General features: G+C 41.3%; 1 long non-coding RNA gene across 1 annotated transcript in view; it reads right to left on the bottom strand.

The window, feature by feature from the left end:
- LOC148106976 (uncharacterized) overlaps positions 1–18,688 on the bottom strand; it is a 511,020-nt gene that overhangs the window by 220,193 nt on the left and 272,139 nt on the right. The window contains exon 5 of the long non-coding RNA XR_015723363.1: positions 850–1,027. This is a non-coding gene — a long non-coding RNA (uncharacterized LOC148106976). The remainder of the gene's footprint in view (positions 1–849; positions 1,028–18,688) is intronic.

Raw genomic sequence — 18,688 nt, 5'->3', positions numbered from 1 at the left:
TGATATGGTTCTCTTCCTCAAACACCTACTTTTTCAGTCGTTTATTCTTATAGTTACTGAATTTCTCATTTTTTCTTGTAATCTAACACAAGTTAATATGCTCCCGAAAAAAATGTCAAGAAAGAAACCAATTTGCCTGAATGTTGACAGTATTAAAATCAGTAAGAAAAATAAGAATATATGGATTTGGATTTGAATAATTAGTATTTACAAATCCCCTTCTGTATTTTTATACTGTGCCTTGATATGAAATTCAATTCTTTACTGCCAAAACTGGCTGTAGAGAGGGAAAAAAATGTATGTTAAATTCATTCCAAATATTGAGACAGAGTAGTATTACTTCTGCCAAATTGAGGTATAATCCGAAGGTTTGGGTTCTTAAATATTAACACATTCTTAAAGTACATATTGAAATATAACATATACTCTATTCAGATTCTGAATCAATATTGACAATTTCAAGTATTTATCAGGTTGACGAATACTCAGGAAAATAAAGAATAGTGTAAAGAAAAACAAAGCATAGTTGTTAGTCTTTCACAGGACAATTCTACAACGAGGGGTGGAGAGGACGGTGGGGGGTGGTGTTTACTGGGAGCAAACAGAGGAAAATGCCCCACCTGAAGAAGAATCTAGTGGAAATTGAGACGCTACAAATTCAGTTATAGATTCAATTGGGTTGTGTCGCTACAGCAACAGGCCCTTGTCAAATATATTCCACCAGTGGCTATATAATCGCCTACTTCTGCCCCACAGGGGAAGGGAGGAGAGAAAAATATTTTTTTTTAAAAACTCAGGGAAGAATTAAAGACCCGTGCATTAGTCTCAGTGAAGTGATATTAGATTTACCTGTGACGCCAGCGCTGCGACCCCTTTTCAGAGGCTCAGTCCCAGACTGCTACGAATAGGAGGAAAGTGGCACCAGCTCCGGAGCCTTGCCATTTTCGGGGGGCAGCCTCGCTCCGTACGTGGTTCTCTGTCACGGTGATGAGCCAGTGTGGCATCCCATCCACACCACCTGGAAGCACTGGAAGCAAAATTAAGACTCTAGTCACACTCGAAGAAAAAAGTTGACTGGGTATTTTGTTTTCCTAATAGCTGTGACTCCCATAGCTTCCTTAGAAGACACAACAGTCCCTCTTCCTGACCTTGGGTGGCCTTAGTCCCAAACAGCCCCATTAAATTTTTGCAGCCATGCCGGACCGTGGCTGTTATCACCTCCATGGTATAGATGGGCAAACACTGCAGGTTGAGGGAATTGTTCAAGTGTATCCAGCTAGCACTTAGCTGAGCTGTCACCAGGTGTTGTGAACACTGCTGGATCATCACCAAAGGGGGAGGGGGAAGGGGCTATCAGACACAGATTGTTAACCAACAGCGAAACAGCGATATTTCCTCAGAGTAAGATGCTGTGGATAATCGGTGACACCTCGTATAATAAAACTGCCTAATACTTACTGTACACTTACTGGGTATTGTCAAGCCTTGGGCTCACTGAATTACATACATTATCTCAATTGATTCTTAAAAGAATCCCGCAAGGTAGGTAAGTTATCAATATCATGCAGATGACTAGGAAATGTTCAGAGAGAAGTGGCTGAAGGGCAGCCATCTATCTTCCGGCGGAAGTAGGCGTGCTTACAACCCATGTCCAGAACCTACATTTGTTCTATTAAGCACCTGTTTTTACTTAGATTGTTGATTGCAGGAGAATTAAAACATCAAAGTTTTCCAAAGATGATTTTATCCCTTCCCCTTTTATAGAAGACCCAAGGAACATACATTTTGCAGCTCCAATATAATTTACTTGGTGGCGTTACTTTGGGAGATTGCAGGAGAAAGCTCTCCCTCACTCCTGGGCACTGCCATGGGCTAGAGCTGGGCTTCAAGGACCGGGCAGTCTGCATCGCTATGCCCTCTGTCCCCCAGGCTCCAAATACTGCACTCTTTCAAATACTAGAGCTTAAAGTCCTTAGGAGGCACAGAGGAATTCGAGGAAACTGAGAACAGGTTTTCCATAGCATTGCCTTGTGGTTTAGTTATGTATAGCTGCATAGTAAACTTGGTTGCATTAAAAAACCAACAGCTGGGGAATCTGGGGGGCTCAGTCGGTTAAGCATCTGCGTTTGGCTCAAGTCATGATCCCAGAGTCCCAGGATCAAGCCCAACGCCGTTTGGGGAGGGGGACCCACCCCTCCCTGCTCAGCAGGGAGTCTGCTTCTCCCTCTCCCTCTGCCCCTCCCCTTGCTCCATTTCACTCTCTCTCTCAAATAAATAAATTTTTAAAAAACCCAACAGGTATTTTATTATTATCATTCTAATCTTTCACAGTCCTGGGGATTAACTGGCCTCAGCTAGGTGGCTCTCACTTGGGGAATTTCTTGTGGTTACAGTCCGGTGGTGGCTGGAGCTGGAGTTATCTGGAAGGCTTCCTCACTCAGGTTTCTGCCTGGTGATGCTTGCTGTCAGCTGAAACCTCAGCTGGGGCTGTCATCCATGTGTCTACACGATGCAGCTCTGTGAGGCCCGAGCTTTCTTATAGTGTGGCACCTGGGTTCTAAGAGCAAAGCTCCCAAGGGAAGCAGACAGCCAAGGCAAAGACCTTTGTGGTTTAGTCTGGGAAGTCACAAACAGCACCACTTTTGTCACAGTCTATTCATTAGAAGCAAGTCACTCGGACCAGCCCATATTCAAGGAGAGGGAAATCAGACTCCACCACTTAAAGGAAAGAGTATCAGAAACTTGGCAAATATGATTCCAAACCACTACTCTTATCTCGCTGAGGAAGACAGGAAATCCTGTAGTGATCTGATCAACAGGGTTCTGAGGGATTAAAGAAAGTATACACCAACAAAGCAAACTTAACTCTGTAGGGCAATGAGTGTTTCATTAAACTACGCAAAGGTAGTTAGTTCACCGGGTAACCGAGCTGGGTCTTCTAACCTTTGCATAAGAACAATTGTTTCCTCTCTCCCTGATGCCAGCTACCAAAGCCATCAGCTGGCCCATGCTGCCATCTTTCTTGAAAAGCAACCCTTCTTCAACCTCTGTCTGTCTCCCATTATTATGTAAGGCCCTTGCTGGCAGACATCGCACACGCAGCTGCGCTATCTGGCTATCCACTGGAGATGGTGCAAGGCCCACTCTCCTAGCCTAACCCCCGAAATTCCAGAACTCAACAGAACACAAGGTTTGCGTAATTCAAAGTTTAGCCCTATGATGCTCATCGAATGGGGCTCAGGGTATCTGATGTGCAGGATATCGTGTCCTCTGTGCCTTAACTGCCTCTGGATGCTATTTATAATTGTTACGCATTTATTTTAAAATATTCAGCAATGGACTACAAAAACATATTGTAAAAATATTCAACAAAATGACCATAAAAATATCCTTACAGGTCTTCAGTTTTCCTGAGGTCCATGTGCTCCAGAGCAGCCAGACTCTCAAATGCCACAGTGGGCACCACGATTGTCCAGTGCTGGGGTGACCTTCGGGTCACGTGAACTCTGCACTATATTGTTCCCAAAAACCAGAAGGAGAAAGGACCATTGTGACAGAGCCACTAGGTTAATTTCGTGTCCTCCTATACACAGTTAAACTATCTTCCTCAGCCCCTTTGGAGGTTAGGTTGAGTCCACATGACCAAGTTCTGAGCCCAATGGAAAATGTGCAGAGAGAAGCAGACTATTTCCGGGCCTGGCCATGAAACTCTCTATCCCACTTTCCTTTCCTTCTCTGGAAGTCTTGCAGCCCAGACTGAATATGATGGAAACAAAGCATTAAAAGATGAAAGAAACCTAGGTTCCTGAATGGTCATGCCAAGAAAACTTGTCCCCCTACTGACTGTATTAGACTATGATACCATGACAGAGAGAAATCCGATTTAATTTAGTGAAGCCTTTGAGATTTCAAAAAATGATCTGTTACAGCACCACATTTACTGACTACCATCTCTCCTAGTTATTTTGGCAGAATAGGAGTCCAGTAGCATCTGGTGCATGTGGAAGTGAGATCCAGATGTTCTCCCCAAACCCAGGAATAACCAACTGGATAAAGTAAAGAGGAGAGAAATAAATACTAACACTTCTAGTGATGAGCTTTAAGGAAGAAATGTAAAATTGTTGAGGGAAGTGTATTACCATTCCAAAGGTGAAGAAAGGCAACCCACCTCACAGAAGAAAAGCAAGTAAGAAAAAAGAAAGGCTGGGTCTTGTTAGGACCCAGAGCAGAGTTTATATAATTGCTCCCTCACAAGGCTGCTGACTATTTAGAGGAGGAAGACACTCTGGGGGAACTCACATGCCCAAAGTGGTCCCCTGAACCCTGCACCTCAGTCAATGTCCTCGACTTCCTTGTGCGTATACGTATATTTGGAAGGTGAGAAATGGAGGAAAAAATGGAGCGCCACTAGAGATCAATCATTGAAGAAAAGTCAGTTTCCTTTGTCCCATCCCAATGATCCCATGTCAGGGGTCCCCCCGCCCCCACACTGTCATTTTGTCATCCTGCGGAAGAGAATGTAGAGGACCAAGTAGTTCTCTGTACATTTGAGTTGTGAACTCCAATGCAACTATTCATAAGATTCTTTTTGCTCTTCTGAGAACACACATTCCTTATGTGTTGGACATTTACATCTCTGTCAATACATTATAGAGAGAAAGAGAGAGCAGTCTTAAACATCTGATCAAAAGCAAGAATGGCTACTCTGTTCAACCTTAGAAAGTGCTAATGCATCCCTTGAAGAATGTTCGAGCCAGGGCTAGAGCACTTTCACCACAGGATAAAGGGCCTAAATAAGACTGATAAATTCCAAATTAAATTGCTTTGCCGTTTTTCTCTGTTTCTCAAGTGAAAGAGGACTTCATACTACTTTCTGAGAATCAGGATAGAATTCCAGTACTCAACAAGCACTTAGCCTACAATTTATTCTTGTAGTAATGTTATATGGGATTAATGGACCAGAGTCCATAGTTCAGTCATCTAATTTATTTCCTTATTTCCAACGTTTATTTTAATCTTCTGAGGAGAAAAAAACACAAACATTCAACAAGAGACTCCAATCAGAAATCACTGATCAGTATTTATTATTTGATGAGGCACAAAATCACACTGGAAGTTTGGCCTTGCGTCAACTTCAAATCACAGGCCATTCATGCGCCTCTTGCTGTATAGTCTACTGGTTCCCTTCCCATTAACTGACTCCTGTTACTCAGTAAGTTTACATTCCATCATCCCTGTAGCATTTTTGAACTCTTAGCTCACATTCTAGACTTTCAGGTCACATGATCCCGGCACTATGTTGTTCCCAAGACCATGAACTAGAAAGGACCACTGTGACAGAGCTACTAGCCTATGTTACTGTCCTCCTATACACAGCTACATGACACTTCCAGGCCCCTTTGAGGTTAGGTAGAATCCACATGACCAAGTTCTATAACCAAAGAAAAATGTGCAGAGGGAAGCAGGCTACTTCCAGGCTGGGCCATAAAGCTCCCTATCTATTCCACCCGAAAGTTCAGAACTCTAGCTTAGTTCTGGATATTTGGACACCGAGTAGTAAAAAAATAGCCTTACTCAACCAGAGGCCTGGACTTTGCCCTCAGCTCCTGCGAGCTGAGCTCTTGGAAGGTCTTGCCTGCTGAAAGTGTCTTTCCTCACTGCGGGACCTCGAGTCACTCTAGATAGTCTAACAACATGACTTACAGTAGAGATTTTGGACATGTAGTATCAGCTTGACCTCGAGATGGGCTGGACACTAAAGGCTAGCCGTGTGTCAGGGGTCAACCACGCTCTTGTGACTTAGCTTCCGTAAAACCTCTGGACAACAGGGCTTGGGTGAGTGTCCTCGATAGGCAATATTTTGTGTGTATCGTCACATATTGCTGCCAAGAAAAATTAATGTTGTTTATGACTTCACTGGGAGAAGACACCTGGAAGCTTCACACTTGAAACTTTCCTGGGCTTTGTCCCCTGTGTCTCTTCCCTTGGCTAATTTTAACCTCTACCCTTTAGCAGTAATATGCTGTAACTGTGAGTATAGTGGCTTTCAGGAAGTTCTTTCAGTCCTTCTGTAAATCATTGAACCTGTGGTGTTCTTGGGGACCCCAAACTTGATATTGGTGTCAGATGTGACAGTGGTCTGGAGGATCCCTACACTCTACAAACACCAAGCCAATGGTCTGCAGAATAAACATGTCTAATCGTGCATATTGTGCCATAAATGGGAATAATTCCTGCCAAATTCTGAATAACTACAGTGTCACTTCTTAGGATATTGCTTCCCTAAAAATTCCTTGCCTTCTCTGCTACCAAGTCTTCATAGCAGAGTGTCCACAGTCTCACAGAAACATCGTAAAACTAGCTTTCAGATGAAATAATGATTCAAAGTTTTGCTTCTCAATGGTTTGTACCTTGTCATTGGAGATGGGTTCCTACAAAGAACAATGGCCTGAGGATATAATGAAATTATACTTAATTGTGTAGCCAGAGACAAATGTATTATGATAGGTTATTAGCAAATGGTGTCGTATTTGCCCTCCTATACTTTCTCCATTGAAATACTTAAAAAGAAAAACCATGGAGAGGTCTGTAAGGTTGCAACAACACTGGAAATTCAGGACTCCCAGACTCTAGAAGTGATTTCTATAAAACAAAGCAACAGTTTGAGAAATTTGATGCTCTCATCAGGCCTAAGTCAAGAACACGGAAACAGGGGGACCTGGGTGGCTCAGTCGTTAAGCGTCTGCCTTGGGCTCAGGGCGTGATCCCGGCGTTCTGGGATGGAGCCCCACGTCAGGCTCCTCTGCTGGGAGCCTGCTTCTCCCTCTCCCACTCCCCCTGCTTGTGTTCCCTCTCTCTCTGGCTGTCTCTCTCTCTGTCAAATAAATAAATGAAATATTAAAAAAAAAAAAAAAACACGGAAACATCACTAGGTTTTCCAAAAGAGAGATGACAAGGGGATGGGCTATGTAGCTGATGGAAAAACAGAGAAGCAAAACACAAGAGTGAGGCAACTCAGCAGCGGCAAGAGCAAGAAGCTGCTCCCATTCTTAGAAAAGGGCCACAGGGTGAGGGCTAGAATCAGAAAGGGATCTGCAAGGTGAAAGTGGATGGAGCTGTCTCCTGAAAGCTGGGGCTCTGAAGAGGCTGCAGCGAAGGGGCCACTGCCCATACCTGAGGCAGAGAGAGAGAGACAGACAGACAGACTGACAGAAAAAGAAATACATGGTTTCTCATTTCCTCCCATATTCCAATCTGCCATCAGCGCCTCTCTTTGGCAGAACCCAGCCAGAAGCCAGCTGACATGGAAGACAGAACCCAGCCTGTAAGGGCCTGCTCCATGTAATACAGAGCAGAGCAAGGGAAGATGAGGAACCAGAGCTCAAAAGAAATAGTCAAAGGACCAGCATACTACTGGAGGCACAGGCACAAACTAACTTGTGGATCTGAACTCTAAAAATATAAAGGAGAAAGAAAAAACGTCTGCCAATTGCCACTAAGTATTCCCCACCCTATCTCAGAGACATGGAACCTCCCCGAACCAGGAAACATGGTAGCAGCCAATACGGGCATGCACACAAGCTGGCTAGCAAAGTTCTCCCACCCCGATATAGGGCCTCTGTAAGAAAAAAAAAAATCTATCGAAGAGTTTAAGTCCCTAGAAATGGAACATAACCATTGCTCAAATACCAAGATGGTGGTAAATTGTCTTCTGAACTCTTAAGCTGGAAGAAAAGCAACAGGGTTATGCATGCTAGAATCTACGGGGTTTTACACGATATTTTGGTGAAATACCCAAATTAAAGAAATACACACATTAAAAAAAGAACCACAAAATCCTAAAATGCTTCTACTTATCCAAGAATTAATTCATCTTTATAATGTAAATTCAAAAGGAGCAGGAGAAAATCCCTTCTTGGTTGGGAGAGGGGCGGTGGCTTAATGGTCCCAGGATCCCAGATATCTGTTAGGAGCTATGTAAATCAGTTGTCATTCAGCTAGATATCACAAAGGAGGATGCTTTCAGCACTCTGCCGGACAGGAGAGCAAATGAGGGGAATTGACACCGAGCCTGGATTGAACCTCACCATTTAGCAGCAAGTGAAAATTCATCAAATTAAAAAGTGAGTCCTAACAAAAAGATGTTGTTATATCAGGGAAGGGAAATATTAGCCTGAAGGTGCAGGAGATAATCACACTTTCTTGAACCTGTGCTACATGTTATGAAGGCAACTTTTATAAATAAAGCATTGGTTGATCTCAAGAAAGAAAGTAGAGACTGTAACTAGAAGGAAAATGGTGAAATCAGCTGAGATGACAAAAGACTGCATGAGATACAGGCTCAGATGGAGAGGGACATAGCTGAGTGAGAGAAAGACATCAAGAGATAGAGAAACGTAATAATGAAATTTAAATTCACAGCCCAATGAGGAAAGAACAGATTTAACACTGCAGGAAAGTAAATCAGCGATGAGAACAGATTTGCGAAGCATTCACAGAAGATAGAAAAAATAGACAAAAGATGATATCAAAAAGAAAGCAGGTAGATACGAAGACAAGAGCATGGAAACTTACATTCACGAAGAAAATCAGTGTTCCTGAAGAAGAAACAAAAGAAATAGGGCAGTAATTGGTGGTACAACAGAAGAAGACGGTTTTCAATTGCAGAGTACAAAGCATGATTAATGAATAGACACACTCATGTCTGACATATTCTGGTGCAAAGTTTGAATTTGAGAAAAAAGCAAAAATGTATCTGGATGGACAAAACAGGTTACCTAGAAAAAAATAAGAATCTGATCAGCCTCATATTTCTCCCTGCACCATGAAATTCCAGAAAGCAAGTAACATCCATGCAATTTTGAGGGGAAAAAGTTGAGAAGTTAAAAATTCTACTTCAGGGTTGGGGGGGGGGCAAAATGGGTGAAGGGAGTGGGAGATACAGGCTTCCAGTCACGGAATGAATAAATCATGGGAATAAAAGGCACAGCATGGGGAATATAGCCAATGACAAAGTAAAACGGTTGTATGGTGACAGATGGGAGCTACACTTGTGGTAAGCATGACATAATGTATACAGAAGTTGAATCACTATGTTGTACACCAGCAACTAATGTAACACCGTGTGTCAACTATACTGAAATAACATTTCTTAAAAAACAGAAAGTCTTTGGGGACCTGGCTGGTTCAGTCGGCAGAGCATGTGACTCTTGATCTTGGGGTTGTAAATTCAAGCCCTATACTGGATGTAGAGATTACTTAAAAATAAAATCTTTTAAAAAAATAGACAGTCTTTGAACTCAGAGAAATTTCAAAAAAAATTATATTTCAGGTAAAGTTGCTATTTATAGTAGATGCTGTGCATCTCCCACTTCGGGAAAGACATACTCACTCTCCCAACTGCCAGGAGTGCTGGCTGCTGAGGGAGCATAGTTGATTGCCTCTCTACAAATTATCTTCAGCAGATGGGAAACCAAGATTACACTCCTCCAGAGGGCAGACCACATACAATCTCTAGTCCAGTTGGAAGTCCAAATGTCTACCCCTTTGCTCCAAAATTTGGGGCAACTCTAGAGGACCATCCCATCTCCAGAGCTTTCCTTAGATTTGGCTAAAACCTGTGTTGCAACTGCTGTGACAGTTCTTCCCCTGCCCATCCTGCTTCCCTCACTCCCCTATAAGTGTTATTGCCAAGCTCACTCCCCAGTCGACCTCCAGCATGTACATGTCCGTCTCAGAGTCTGTCTCTAGGGAACCTGCCCTGAAACAATATCCATTTAGCAAAATGGAAACACCTATTTGAGTACCAATCAAGGGGTGAAAATAGATAGCTTAAGAAAGAAAAGTAGTGGTATACTACTCTGAATTTAAGCACTGAAACTAGCTAATCATACAGTTATTGTTGGAAGTAGGCTTACAAAAGGGAATGAAAATATACAAGATAATTTTTGAAAGAGATGAGATATAAGTTAACTATATATTTAGTAACAATTGTCTGGCTCTAACATTCCAGATTACAAATTCTAAGTTTAGGAAGTACAGAACGAAGGGCTAGGGAAACAAAAGAGTTCTGCATTTCTTATTTTACATATACAGCAGTTAAGGTTGAAGGACTCCGAGGATATATGGTCTGAATTGAATAAGTAGATAACCACAAGACCACTATAAACTCCAATATGATTCAGACACATTTAGAAGCACAAAAGTTACACACATTAAAACATCTAGTTCTACTGAAGACGATGAAACATATTTATTACTATACACTATCAGGAGAGATACATATCAATAGAGACTTTCTGGAAATATATATATTTCATTTCCAGTTATGTGGAAATCATTCTAAGTAAATACTTACTCTGGAGTATAAAGATGCATGGAAAATTATTGGAGCTTTTTTTATCCAAGTGAAAAATTGGAAATAATCTAAAACTTATCAGTATGAAAGTTATGAATTAAATTACTATTTATACAATGGTATACAATGAAGCTATTAAAAAAGAATCAGCTCTATTTAAAGGCACTGCTATAGATGGATCTCCATAATCAGTGAATAAAAATTGGTTATAGTACAATATATATTATATGAATGTATTTATGTATAAACCCCCCATTTAACAAAACTATATATTCGACATGTTCATACATGCACCTAAACGCATAGGATAGAACTGGAAGGATAAGGAGCGAACTGATAAAATTAAGGAGCGAACTGATAACATATCCTCTGAGGGAAAAATTGAAATTAATAGTCCACGTGAGACTAAACGGGGCAATTTGCTTTATCTACATTCTTGGAATTATTCACAGTGGCGATGTATTCATGCATTACTTATATATTTCAAAATGTGTAAAAAGAACAAAATTTTCTTCATAATCAGCAAAGGTTTGATTATTCAATAGCTAATTTAATACTATTGGCCAAATACTTTGGAATAATGTGTAGAACTTCCCCTCCCAAAAAATGTCAAAATAAATTCTTGATGGATTAAAGAATTAACTGTAAATAGAATGCCATTATGAAAAAATAAAATTTTAAAACAATTACAAAAATAGGTGTGTCTGTTAAAAAAAAAAGTAGAATAAAGAAAAAAATCAAAAAACAGCCTTCAAAACAAATGCTTATCTTAAGAGAAGCAGACATATTTGCCCACTTAAAATGACTAAGAACACGACAACTTTTGCAATTGCATCACAACTTTGGCTCTGGGCAAACTGGTAGCCAAAAGAAACAATCAAAAACAGAACAACAACAGAACAAAAACAACGAAACAATAGAATTGGTTTTAGAGGTCCCATTCTTGAGGAGTAAAAAAAGGCAACAGTACCTTAGGGAAAATGAAACATCTACCCTAAAATATATTTCTGAGATAGGAGTCACTGGGAGATGTTGACAAGAAGGTGCCGCTAACCAGGGCACCTGGGTGGTTCGGTCGGTCAAGCGTCTGACTTTGGATCAGGTCATGATCTCAGGGTCCTGGGATCGAGCACTGTGTCCGGCTCCCTGCCCAGCAGGGAGTCTGCTTCTCCCCCTCCGCCTGGCCCTCCCCCTCCTTGTGCTTTCTCTCTCTCCCTCAAATAAATAAATAAATATCTTTAAAAAAAAAAAAAGATGCCTCTCACAACATGGAATAGACTCTTATCACTCAATAAAATCTGAGGATGTAATACCAAGCTACAACTCAATGTAAATATCTTCATAGCGGAGGGCAAGAGAGTTCAGTACGACCATGTAGTCTTAACGGTATAGCTTGAACCAGATGTAAGTTTTAGGCTCTTTTAGCAGAGTTGATGTCCTGATCATCCTTTCAACAGCCCTCCATAAAGACCAATTCTTTCAACTGGCCTTTCGATCAAATTTGTGAAGTGAGCTCTTTAGATCATACTCTGTTTGGAAATATAAACCATACATGTAAGTATCATGTGAGTAGAACTAATAATCAGAAAAAGTTCAGAGGAGGGAGATGTCACTTCCCATTGGAGTAAGAGGCGTAAACTACATGCTGGAGGTTATGCTTTCAGTTCGACTTCAAAGAATTAGGAACGTTTTCAGGGGTTGAGTTTGGGGGGATGGGAGTGAGTGAGGCATGCCTAACAGTGGAGTAACTATACTGCAAAGTGCACTACACTTGAAATTAAGAGATCTGGGTGCTAAACTGATAACCTGTAATAGACATGAATGAAATAGCTGAGCTGAGAAAAGCAGGAAGTTTGGTGGAAGACTAAAGTACATCCCCTGGATCGAAGCAGAGAATTTGTAAAAGGAGGCAACAAGAACTGAGAGTAGGTTGGTTTGGACCATGAAGTAATAATAATCAATATGCTATTTTCTACTCTATTTCCAGATTCCACCCAAGGTTCCTGAAAAATGGATAAGAACAGCATAGTCCTTGTAAATAAGCATTAAAGAAGTTTCAAAATCATTTAGTCTACTCCTTGTTTCCATGGAAGAAGAATCTGAGGTCCACAGAAGTAAAGCAAATCACTCAAGTTGATGACATTGAAGGCAAAGCCAGAATCAGATCCAGCAGTCCTAATTATTTCTTTCTTCGTAGGTTATTTTCTTTTAAAGACTTTTTTATGAGAGAGAGAAAGAGAGAGAGGAAAAACATGAGTGTGAGGGGCAGAGGGAGAGAGAATCTTAAGCAGACTCTGTGCTGAGCGTGGAGCCTGATGTGGGGCTCAATACCACGACACTGAGATTACAACCTGAGCTGAAACCAAGAGTCGGACACTTAACCGACTACACCACCCAGAGGCCCCCTGTAGGTTATTGATAAGCCCTGTATATTGTGGATTTTCCTCTCAGAATGTTTCCTTTTTGAAGCCAGAACCATGTTGAAAAGATATTAGACTACTGAATGATGAGAGAGATCCTGGATGTTTTCAATCCAGCTAAGATCTGAACAGAAATCATTGTAACTTTTGGTCATTAAGTTCTGAGGTTGTTTATTACATAGCAGTATTACCTGTAACAGTGGAGAGAGGTGACTAGCATATTTCCTAGGCTTCTTTTCTAGCAAGACCCTGTTCTGTCCCAACCCTTTATCTCTACTTGTCCCAGTAAGCTTTCTCCCCAGTGGCTGATTGTCCCATTCCTACTTGTTCTCCCCAGACATGTTCTACCTCTCTACCCCGCTATCTCAATTGCACCTTAACCATCCCCTCCTCACCTAGGTTACACATGGTATAAAAATGGAAACATGACAAGAAGATGCTATCTCTCACTAATAAGAGCACAGCAGGAAGACGATTGGCCCTGCTCCATCTCATTACCACAATCATTAGCCAGCACACAGGTGAGTAATTACCAGATGTTGGATAGTCCTCAGATTCCTCTTCTCAGAATATAAGGAGAGGATGTCAGCCATGGGTCATTGGCGGTCTTCAGCAAGGGACCCTTCTGGTCTTTCCTCCTCCGTCTCCCTCCTTACCCCTCTCCTGCCATCCATGGTGGTCTGTGAGGACAGACCCTTGATTACACCAAATGCCACAGGCAGAACTAGCACTCACATTGCCAGTGCTGTCATTATTACTTCACCCTAGAAGAATTTGTCAAAGGTTCCCTCAGGGTCACATCACGGGTGGATTTGGAGGAGAGAGAGAATGGGAAGGCAGAAGAGTTCCCACTTCCTACTATTTCTTATGTTAGAATTCCTCTACACATAAAACATCTGAAGACTACAAGCCCGAAGTTCGGTTCCTCAAAGCCCTCAAAGAACTGAACAAAGCCAAATTTTGGGGGGAAATCAGTCTTTGTCAGAGAGCTGCCCACAGTGCCATGGGTCCTGGGGCAACCCAACTTGACCGAGGGTTCAACTTGAACAAAGGAATATTGTCTCACAGAGGTCAGGTGATGACTTACTCTCCTTCACCTGAGTTGGGTTTGATCTTAATTTTTATTTTCTGAAAAGCCAATTCTATATGATATCAACAGGTTTAAATAATAGTATCTCACAGAGGGGCGCCTGGGTAGCGCAGTGGTTAAGCGTCTGCCTTCGGCTCAGGGCGTGATCCCGGCGTTCCGGGATCGAGCCCCACATCAGGCTCCTCCACTGGGAGCCTGCTTCTTCCTCTCCCACTCCCCCTGCTTGTGTTCCCTCTCTGCTGGCTGTCTCTGTCAAATAAATAAATAAAATCTTTAAAAAAAATAGTATCTCACAGATAAAATCAACTCAAAAACAGCAGCAGCATCTCTGGTTACACACTCACAAAGATCTGAAAGAAGTTTACATGTTCACAAGGAAACGTCAGTGAGCGTAATTAGGTAGCATTTGACTATTTCGTTTGTTCCTAAGGAACTTACGTCATTCAAAGTTAGAACTTAATGTGAAGAGCCCCTGAGATCCTGAGCTAACTTTACAGACAAATCGAAATAACAGAGTTAGGAACAAATTAGTTATATCCCATCAGCAGCAAAATTCCATTTGTTGTCAACAGAGTGTGTTTAATGCTGGCAATCAACAACACCCTGTAACGAGCATTAGCTGGCTTCTTCACTTCTGTACTTTATATATGAAAGCTGACTTGATGAAACTTGATTTTGCCTGTGGTGATTTTGGTAGGGTGCTCATCTAATTTATCATACAGATGGGGGAAATTTGGGAAGTGAAAGCAGTTTCCTCTAATAATTACTCCACGATAACAGGCATAAAATGAGATTGTCCTGGGCAAACCTGGAAGCCCAGTCTCCCTAAACTTGGGGAATATAAGTAAGATCTCTGTACTAGAAAACATCCCCACAACGTATTGTCATACTGTTCGGCACAGGAGTGCCACTACAGGGACTCCTCTTAATATGCGACATCTTCAAGGAGAATAGCGCTTGTTTTTATCAGCCACTCCTTAACGTAAATAAGAATATGAATTTCTTCCTTTTCGACTAGTGACAAAAATCAAAGCACTGAACAAAGAAGAATTTTTAAAAGGGAAGGAAAAGAGGTAGAACAACATCGCTAGGTCTTAATTTAGGAAGACTAGACCAGTAGGGTGCCCTTGTTGGGAAATCACAATAGAGCTAGGTTTCTGAATCCAATCACAGACTAAAAAGGGATAGGAGAGGTACAGAAGGAAAACTCCATTTAGGGTACAAACTTTTCTCAAGCTATCCCAGACCATCTTTCCAAATAAAGTTTATCTACCCCATGCTCATTGCTGACAGACAGAAGAGTCTTGCAAAACCTAGGGAAAAAGCAACTGAAGTTTATTGGATTTGATAGTTTACTTGCACTGGATAGAGCAGACCTGGAAAAGCTGAAACATAAAAAATAATTCAAATTAAAATAATTAAATTCATATGGTCAGAAGTGAAGATCCAGTGAATTAACCTGCAGTGCTACCAATTTCGTAAAGAGGTCCTCTGAAGTGGTATTTCCTTGAGTTAATATTGCTGCTCAGTTCTGAAGGGGGTGGGGAAGAAGGTGTATGGGAAGGAGGGGGAAGAAGAAGAATGTCCTGGAGCTTACTGTACGAGCTACATCAGCCCCACCATTACCACACATATGCCAACCTCAGTTATGGATAATGATGCAGACTGGTTTATAATTCAACCAATTGGATTCAAATGGGGGTAATTCAATAGATATTTACATATAGGCAAAGGCCTGGTGTCCATATTTAGTTTCTACCTTCTTCTCCCAAAGAACTGGTACAGCATGATTTGAATTGGGTTTAGTTCATTCTTTTTTTTTTTAAGATTTATTTATTTATTTTAGAAAGAGAGAGAGAGCACAAACAAAAGGGGCAGAGGGAAAAGGAGAGAGAGAATCTCAAGCAGACTCCACAACTGAGTGTGGAGCCCGATGCAGGGCTCGATCTCATGACCCTGGAACTACCTGAGCTGAAGCCAAGAGTCACATGCTCGACCGACTTGAGCCACCAAGGTGCCCCAGCTTTAGTTCACTTGTTAAATAAAGCATTTTATTTTGAAATACTTATAGATTTATGGAAAATTGCAAAGACAGTACAGAGGCTTCTTACATACCCACAGCCTGTTACCCTTATTATTAATAGCATATTACTACGGTACATTTGTCACAATTAACGAACCAATTATTTATACAGTATTTACTAAAGTTCATACTTCATTCAAATTTCCTTATTTTTAACCTAATGTCCCTTTTCTGTTCCAGGATCCCATCCAGGGCACCCAATGACATGTCATCATGCCTCCTTAGACTCATCTCAGCTGTCACAATTTCTCAGACTTCCCTTGTTTCTGTTGACCAAGACAGCTTTGAAGGGTACTGCTCAGGTATTTTGTAGAACGTCTCTCAATTGGGATTTGTCTGATGTTTTCCTCCTGATTGGACTAGGGTTATGGGTTTTGGAGAGGAAGACCACAGAGGTGAAGAGCCATTCTCATCACATGGCATCACATCAAGGGCAGATACTACCAACATGACTGATGACTGTTGATGTTGACCTTGATCATCTGTCTGACATCTGTTTGTCAGGTTTCTCCACTGTAAAGCTGCTCTTTAATTTTTCTCCTCCCCTTACGTGCTATAGGCTGTGGAAGCAAGTCAGTAGCTGTGGTCTGTATCTAAAAAGGGAAGAGTTATATTCCATCTCCTTGAGGTGGAATAACCACATAAATTACTTGGAATTCTTCTGCACAGATTTGTCTCTTCTGTCTCGTTTATTTGCTTGTTCATTCAGGCAGTCATTTACATCAGTATGGACTCATGGATATGTACTATATACTGTGGGTTTTAATGTAGCACTTCTTCATTTTGTTGTCTAAATTGTTCTAGCTGTGGCCACTGGGAACTCTTTCAGCTCATTCCTATATCCCTTGAAGAAACCCCATCACTGTGGTTAGGTCTGTTTGAGCTTTCCTTATTCTCTGGCACTTCACGATGCTCCAGGCTGACCTTGTATAGTTTCTGCCCCAGTCCTAGAAACAGTCTTTTCTCCAAGAAGCCCTGGTTCCTTTTATTGGAAAATAGTACTGGAAGCCAAGATCTGAATTTCTAAATTTCTTTCGAAGAAAATTTTAAGTAAGTCTTTTCAGGTTGACATGTTACTGGCAGCATTTACATTGCCTCCATGCTTTTATCTCTATTAGAGAAACACATTTTTAGGATGAGTGGAGAAGCTGGAAAATAATTCTTAGGATGCTAAGAAGTAAAATGTTATTGAGGAGTTAAAGCAATGTTTTAATTTCATTTTAATATATCCAAACAAGAATTTGAGAAGTCAAGTAAGTATTGAGGAGAAGAAAGGGAAAGAAGGTATCTAAGAAATAGCATGTATTAGACTAGCATAATATTATTGATTGAGTGATTATACTAATACATTGTTGGCCTGGGAAGTATTTGAAAGAAAGATTGAAACACACTTCTTTCGATTTTTTTCTAAGTAAGCTCTACACCCAACATGGGGCTCAAACTCACAAGCCTGAGATGAAGAGTCACATACTCCACTGACTAAGCCAGCCATGTGCCCCTGAAACACATTTCATTAATTAAAGGTAAATCCTGAACCTCCCATAGGGTGAGGAAGTGGTGTTTCAATTCCTAAATTCTAGGGGCGCCTGGGTGGCACAGCGGTTAAGCATCTGCCTTCAGCTCAGGGCGTGATCCCAGCGTTATGGGATCGAGCCCCACATCAGGCTCCTCAGCTGGGAGCCTGCTTCTTCCTCTTGCACTCCCCCTGCTTGTGTTCCCTCTCTCGCTGGCTGTCTCTATCTCTGTCAAATAAATGAATAAAATCTCAATTCCTAAATTCTAGTGCTTCGATGCCAGCACCGGGATTTTCATAGGATAGACTGAAGAGTCCCAAGCTGAATGGAAAAGGGCTAGGAGACACTTCTTGGATTCAGAAGACATTCATTTGTCTTTATCGTATATGTGAGCTGGGGACTTATGAGTCAGCTTAACCGTTTTACTGATTATGTAACTATAGACAAGTTATTTGGCCTCTCTAGACTCATATCCCCATCTGCAGAAATGCGGGAACAATAATATATATCTCCACGAGGATTAAAAAACAAAATGCATGACAAGCTTATGAAAATACACAGCATAACATAAATGTTAATAGAAGTGTTTTGGTTCTCTTTCGATGAATGCAGAAAGGCCTTTGGTCCCACTGGCTTCCAGGTATACCAGAGCATCATAGTAACTACTATTGTCCCTAAGCATCATTGCTAGATTTCGGCGTAATTGAGATGAACCCCAATCCCCTGGTTTTTACCCATTAATGAAGTCCCTTTTAGATGGAAAGAGAGGGGGCTACGGGAAAAGAATCTTAGAAAAATCACATTCCATAGTCCGGGCAAAGCATTTCTAAAATCAGGAATCTGACTTAAAAGTCTGGGTATTAACTTAGTGCCCTTTTTTTTCTTCCCCTTCAGAGGTAGAACAGATTCTCAAGATAAGTTTATTGCTTTCACTTGCCTAATACAATACCCCTAGAGACACATTTTCACAGTCTGGAAGCAGACCCATTACTGAGCTGCAGTGGAGTAGGGGGAGGGGTAGAAAGAAGGAGAGAGGCTCTTTGTCACTAACTGCCTGATTGATTCCAAATGCCCATGGTGTACTGCTGTTAGGGTTCCAGGGTGTGTTCATTTAGAAGATGATTATGTTCTTTATGACAAAGGTAATTTTAGTTTGAATTTTACAATAAAGCATTTACGCAATCCCATCCCTCCTCAAAACCACCTTAGCTGAGAAGTCTTACT

The sequence above is a fragment of the Ursus americanus genome, chromosome X, assembly GCF_024610735.1.
Source record: "Ursus americanus isolate L20-20 chromosome X, mUrsAme1.1.p, whole genome shotgun sequence".
NCBI lineage: Eukaryota > Metazoa > Chordata > Mammalia > Carnivora > Ursidae > Ursus > Ursus americanus.
This window is presented reverse-complemented; position numbering and strand designations above follow the sequence as displayed.